Raw genomic sequence first — 6,784 nt, forward strand, 5'->3', positions numbered from 1 at the left:
TTGAAGGTTTTAGGAGATCCACATGCATTTCTTCCTCGTAAAATCTACAGAGGTCAGTAGAGTAGCAAAACATTGTACTCAAGTAAGAGTACGGTTACTTTCGAATAATATGACTCAGGTAAAAGTAAAAAGTACTCATCCAAATATTTACTTGAGTAAGAAAGTACTCAATGAAAAAACTACTCAGAGTAATTTGTGAGTAACTTCAGATTTTATTTATGTATTTTTTTTTTTAATCAGAGCATGAACATCAAATTAAAAAATATATATATATGGGAGTCGACACACACCTGCCACCATTTCAATTTTTCACTGCCCAAAAACCAACAACACATGCATTGGGCCCTACAGAAACATTATTTGTTTTATTCACTTCAATGAGATTATGAAGAAACTGTTTGCTGACCAGACTTAGTGATTCCGTGTGTGTGTTTGTGTGCTAATTTTACCACATCCACATCCACTGCCAAAACATCTGCAACTTACCGCAAGGCGTTTTCTCAAGTTAGAAGTGGGCTGAAATATCCAAGATTCGGCAGTCACAATTTTAGAGCTGCATGACAAAGCTGTTGTTTTTTTGGTCTGTAAACACACACGTGGCTGTTTTTTCCCACCAAAATGAATCATTTTGATTGGCTCGCGAAGGCTATGTGTTGGGTCATGTGACTGCCTTGTGTCTGATTGGTGAATTGGAGTCAAATGACATTAGTGATCCCGTTTGATTGGCGCAACAGCCGCCCTATGCGGAAGTCGAAGATGGAGTCTAAAAATAGACACGGACACACATGAATGGATGAATAAAAGTAGCGAACAGCATGTCGATCATTGTAACGGAGTAAAAGTATCGATCCATCATCACATACAGTGGGTACGGAAAGTATTCAGACCGCCTTAAAATGTCCACTCTTTGTTATATTGCAGCCATTTGCTAAAATCATTGTTGTCTTGTTGTCTTGATATATGGAACAAATTATGTTACATTATTTTGGTTCATTTGGCAATTCCAGGTGGGAACTTTTTGATATTTTGAACCTTTCTGACTTTCTAAAGAATTGGACCCAAAACTTTGAACGGTGACTTTGGATTTGATTGAGAAATGGACCAAATAACTGGGAGTTTTCTTGACCTATTGACTGGGGCCATCCAACCTTTTCTGCATTTTTGCATGACTTTAGGACTTGTTTGAGACTTGTCTGCAAATGATTTTTGATTTGCTTGATACTAAGATTGCTTGTGGCAATTTGCAAGACCAGGAACTTTGAACTTGTGACAATGATTTAAAACGTGTTTGAGACTTGGACCAAATAACCAAAACTTGTAGAAAAAGTTGCCATGTTGGTTAATGTACATTAGATTGCATCTGGTAAATGAATTATTTTTTTTATTAAATACTACCATAATTTATAGCTAAGAGTGATTTGATTCCTAATGTGTACGAATGATCATCTTAGACCAGTTTTCCCAAACTTTTTTGCAAATTGTAAATGAATTCCCATAACTGTCAACAGTGTTATTTTTAAAGTAAATAACTGAACAAAGACATCTGCACCCTTTTCAAACAACGTGTAAAAAAAAAAAAATGACCAAGAAAATTTAAAACAATAATTCATTGAGTTGACACCCTATAGCTGCAAAATGACGCCTTTCTGTATGTGCCTAGTCCAAGTGGTAGCAGCTCCAAATGTCTTTCTGCTCAGCTCCTCCCGTCTTTAAACTGAACCACACAGCCTCTATCATTTAGCCTCAACTCTCTGCAGAACTCTCTACTTTCTTTCGGCAGAAGCTCTGTCTTTAGAGTGAACTCCTGCCTGTCCGCTGAACACCATCTCTGCTACAGCGCCATGTTATTTGATCCTTGCTCTTTCTTTGCTGGGAAGAAAAGCTCGCCTCTTTCCCACGCTCTGAAGACACGTGGTGGTCGGAATGAATTGGATGCAGAAGGCCCTCCCTCCGCAGTACCACGTCACCTCTCTCTCTCTCTCTCTCTCTCTCTCTCTCTCTCTCTCTCTCTCTCTCCTCTCTCTACACACACACACACACTCACTCACACAGTGGTGAGTTCATCAGGCTTTTCAGCAAGAATGTCACTGTTACCACTGTGAGGTTTTTTTTTGTTTTGTTTTTTTAACTGACATTTTTACATGACACTTTTACATGCGTTTTCCTGTACTAGCTTTCCTGTCTCCCGGTTTTGGGCGGCATGCATGCACACCCTCTCCACCCTCTCTCGGGACCCCCCTCCTGTCTTTCCCCGCATGTCTCGGCGCCAAACCTCAGCCTTGCGCAGCGAGTCGCCCCGCTCTGTCCGGCCCGTACGTTTACAACGCGTCACCTCGACTCCGGGCTCTTTGTTTGCTCACTGGAAAAAAACACGCCTTGTTTATCAACACAATGTGATGGAATGGAGATAGGGCTCCAATAATAGAACCACAACTGCCTTGTGTGATCATTCTAAAAGTTCATTTCATCATGTAGTCAATGATTTAGTAGTCCCAATAATATAATAACTGTTTGAATCCAATCATTCTTTTATGACTTCCAAAAGTATTGTTTCTCTGGTTTTGGCCACTTCCCAGAGAATTATTTCTAAGAATTAAACGGAAGAAACACTGAAACATTTTCCTGCTGTGGTCTGTGAAAATGTTTTCCAAGTGTCCAGATGCACTGAAGCCAAAGTTCTGATGGTGGACAGATGTTCCTGATTTTCCACAAATTCTCCTCCATTCACCAAGGAGAGAGGGAGAAAAACACACACATAAACGTAAGCAAAACACATGTCGATCCAAATCCTATTGACAGAAAAACCATGAGCTGCATTCCACTTTTTGAAGTACAATGCATGTGCACTCTTGCAGGTCAGCGACAGCGGCAGAAAGGAATACACATCTGTTTCTGAACGCAATTACCTCAAAAAGATCCGAGTTAACATTCTCACTGCATTGCTTAGAGTGAGTCAGAGCTTTGTTTTTGAACGTTTGCAGCTGTGGGAACAAACAATAAGGAAGCTCACCGTCACCTGCAGGCGCACCTCCAAAAATGCATTGATGAATCATGTTCAGGTTCCACGAATTTGAATGTTAATTTTTAGCACGTTAGCCACACCGCAAAAGCATGCTTGGATAAGTCCTGACTCACTTCAACTCGATTAAAAATACCTTTTTGATGAACTGGGACAGAAACTTCACAAACATTCTTTTGGATGAATGGACCAAAAGATCCCACAGACACATTTCTGTGGAGAGTGCTAGCTATAAGTCACCCCCGCCAACAAAAAGCCAAGTATTACGACAGAGTAAATTGTTAAAATACAGAAAAGTCAATATTACGTGGTATACATAAGACCTAATTCTGGTCAAATAAATGTTTTTGTTGCAGTATATGACAGTAAAATTGTGACTTTTTCCTCTTATTATAACTCATCTCCTAAAATTACTTCTTTTTTCCCCTCATACTTTTCTCACAATACTTATTTTCAGACTATTGCAAACTTTTCTCATAATATTATGAATTTATACGGACCCTTTGACCCAACGACCTTTCGAGGTTACGAACAACGCGCAATGTGCAAGTTTGCATAGCAGTGTCACAATATGTCGTCACACGACGTGATCAGTTACCAAAAACATGCATGTTAGCCTTATTGAAGACTCTAAATTGCCCATAGATGTGAATATGAGTGTGAATGGTTTTTTGTCTCTATGTGCCCAGCCATTGGGCAGCGACAAGTCCAGAGAGTGCCGCGTCTCTTCCCCAAAGTCAGCTGGGATAGACCTCCTACACACCGGTGGCTATAATGACGATATAAAAAACAGATGGATGGATGGATGGACCTTTCTCACAAAATTGCGACTTTTTCCTCTAAATGTTATGACCATTACGATGGCATTTTTTTTTCGCGGAATATAACTACTCTGTCCTTGTAATATGGCAACATTTTTTTTATATTTTCAAAATGTTTTTAAGATGTTTTTTCTCTTTTTTTTAAAATGATTTTAATCATGTAATGCACATTGATTTACCTTGTGTATGAAATTAGTATATACATAAATTTGCTTTGCTTTTCACATAATATTAAAACTCTAAGATTGTAATTTTTTTTGTTTTTGTAATTATACGATTTTTTTTCTCGACGTTTTTGTTTTTTCTTGGAATTATCCGATTTTTTTTTCTCATGACATTTAGACTTTCATCTCAGAAATATGACTATTCTCACATTACGGCTTTCTTCTGGTAACATTAGGTCTTCAATCTGGAAAATATAAAAAAAAATAATCTTGAATACACAGTATACTACTTTTTTCTTGAATATATACAAAAATATGCAATTTTATCTAAGTTATATAATTCCTTCAATCTCGCAAATAGAAGTGGTGCCTTGATTTACGTGTTTGATTTGTTCCGTGTCCATACTCGTAAGTCAAATCACCCGCACAATCGCTTGCATGTTTCACTTTCCTGGGAGCCAAATTACCTTACCTTACCCAAGTTAGCCTTTAGGGTAAATATAAAGAAAAAACAAATGTACCTGGAATACACGACGTGCAGAGAAAATAACGTTTATGCAGTCTGAGAGAAAGCACAAGTGAGTGTTCCGTAGATGTCAGAAACCATCATTTGTAAACCCAAGCAATATTTGTCTAAAAAATTTGTTTGTAAAATTATTCATTGGTAAACGGAGGTTCCACTAAGAAGTCCCACTTAATTGCTTTTTTCACTTGATTGGCGCTGGTGGAGAGCCTGAAGGTCACTCATAACCAATCTTGCCACAGTTACCTTGAAAAAGTAATGTAGTTACTAATAAAACATAATATGTATGAAACGGACAGGAGCTGTCAATCACATTGGAGATCGAGCGAAATATAGAAACTGCCTGACGCAAAGCAGTGCAGCAAATGAGCACAATCTAAATTAGAAGTGAATGAACAGTGTACTCAGAGATGCACACTACACACTGCAGTGCTGTACACAAATGTGGCCACACAGCGATCCAGACTGTATTCACTGCTCTATAGTACAGTAGTGGAAAATCAACTCACAGTGCATTGCATGCTAAACATGGCAGGTAACATTGGCATCATATAAATTTGAATATTTCGAACCTAATTCTAAAACGTTTTGCTAAGGAAAATGACTCCAAAAAAAGTTAATGCACTATGATTTAAGTAATTGTAATCAGATTGCTGCTCTGGAAATGATATAATAGTATATACCTCGTTACCTCCCCCCCCAAAAAGTGGTGATGTGAGAGTTGCAGCACTGCTTGTAACTCAAGTCATACCTCACAAATCAGTTTGTATCTCCAAAAAACTTGAAAAAAATCGGGGAACTCATCAACTCAAATCGACCTACCACTGTACATTTTTTCTCCAAAATGTATGACTTTATCTAGAAAATACTTTAATCTCATAACCGTGAACATAATCCTGTTTAAAAAAAAAATAATTCTCATCATCAATGATGAAATTCTCCATGTTTTGCAGATTCTTTTCTTTCTTTTCTTTTTTCTTTTTTAAGCAAGCACATGAAGTTGAAACCTGCAGCCGCAAATGTGCACCAAATGTACAGTTGAGAGTGTGGGAAACACAAAGCAAACGGAGCAAACGGCCCACATACACCTTGTGCGGTTTACACTCATTTCCTCCATCCATACGTTTGTTACACTTCAACAATATTCTCTCACCACCTCTCACACTAGGCGTCACGCACACGCACGCACACACAGGCGCCCGGTTCCCACGGTGGTGGGGGCGGCCGGGCGGCGTGTCAATCCGCGCACAGCGTCACCTCTTCAGACTCCCAAAAAAATAAAAAAAATAAAAATAAAAGAGGAAGTAGAGCGGGACCTTTTGTTACGTCAAGTCCCACACAGTCTAGTCATTTCAAAACAAGTGCAATATATCCGCAGTTTATGATTTAAGAAGCCGACGCTAATCTCCTGCGCGGCAGTTGTTCTAAGTGAGGGGACAGACTTCCGGCTTACGTTTGGTGGGCTTTTGTGCTGCCATTTGCTGCATTTTTTCCCCTGTCGTTAACACACGGGGTCGTCTACACTGAACTATACTCCATTGTACGTTTTATTATCTTAAACTTTATGTTCAAAGAGGTGAGTAAATAGTCACTAAATTCCATGTGTGCTTGGATTTTTTTAATTTTTTTAAAAAAAATCTGTACAAAATGGTAAAATTGCCGGAATACGACAGTGCCTAAACGCGTAATCTCTCAAGGGGAAAATGCTCGCATGTCAGCGCCCTTTATGAAAATAACCAATTAGATTCATATATATTTTTAAAGCCCTTTAGACTCCCGTTTCATTAAATGCCTACTTGTATTAGTCATTCTGTTTATTTATTAGTTTTATTGGCATAGGATTTCTGTAAAGCAATCAGTGACTTGTTGTATTATAATGGTTAGATGTTTTATTAGAAATTATTGTTTTCTCATCTGTATTGACATGGTGTTCTAAAGAAATCATAGTGACGACTTTTATTAGTATCACTAGGTAGATGTATGGAAGAGACACCCGTATGGTGTAATAGTCGTAATATTAGGATGTTTTACACGACTTCCAATTGTCAAAACCATAATGATGGATCGATGGATGAGTCCTCGTAGAACATGACAGCGAGTAACATTTGGAGGGGGGCACCCTCAGACACACGAAGACCACGCCTCCCCCCTTCCAGAGCCGGCATCAGCCTATAGCCTCCCCGGATTTCTGCCCATTCCTCCACATTAGTGCCCCCCCCCCCCCCCTGTATTGTCATGCAAATATAGGACGCGTAAA

Source organism: Phyllopteryx taeniolatus, chromosome 15, assembly GCF_024500385.1.
Source record: "Phyllopteryx taeniolatus isolate TA_2022b chromosome 15, UOR_Ptae_1.2, whole genome shotgun sequence".
Taxonomy (NCBI): domain Eukaryota; kingdom Metazoa; phylum Chordata; class Actinopteri; order Syngnathiformes; family Syngnathidae; genus Phyllopteryx; species Phyllopteryx taeniolatus.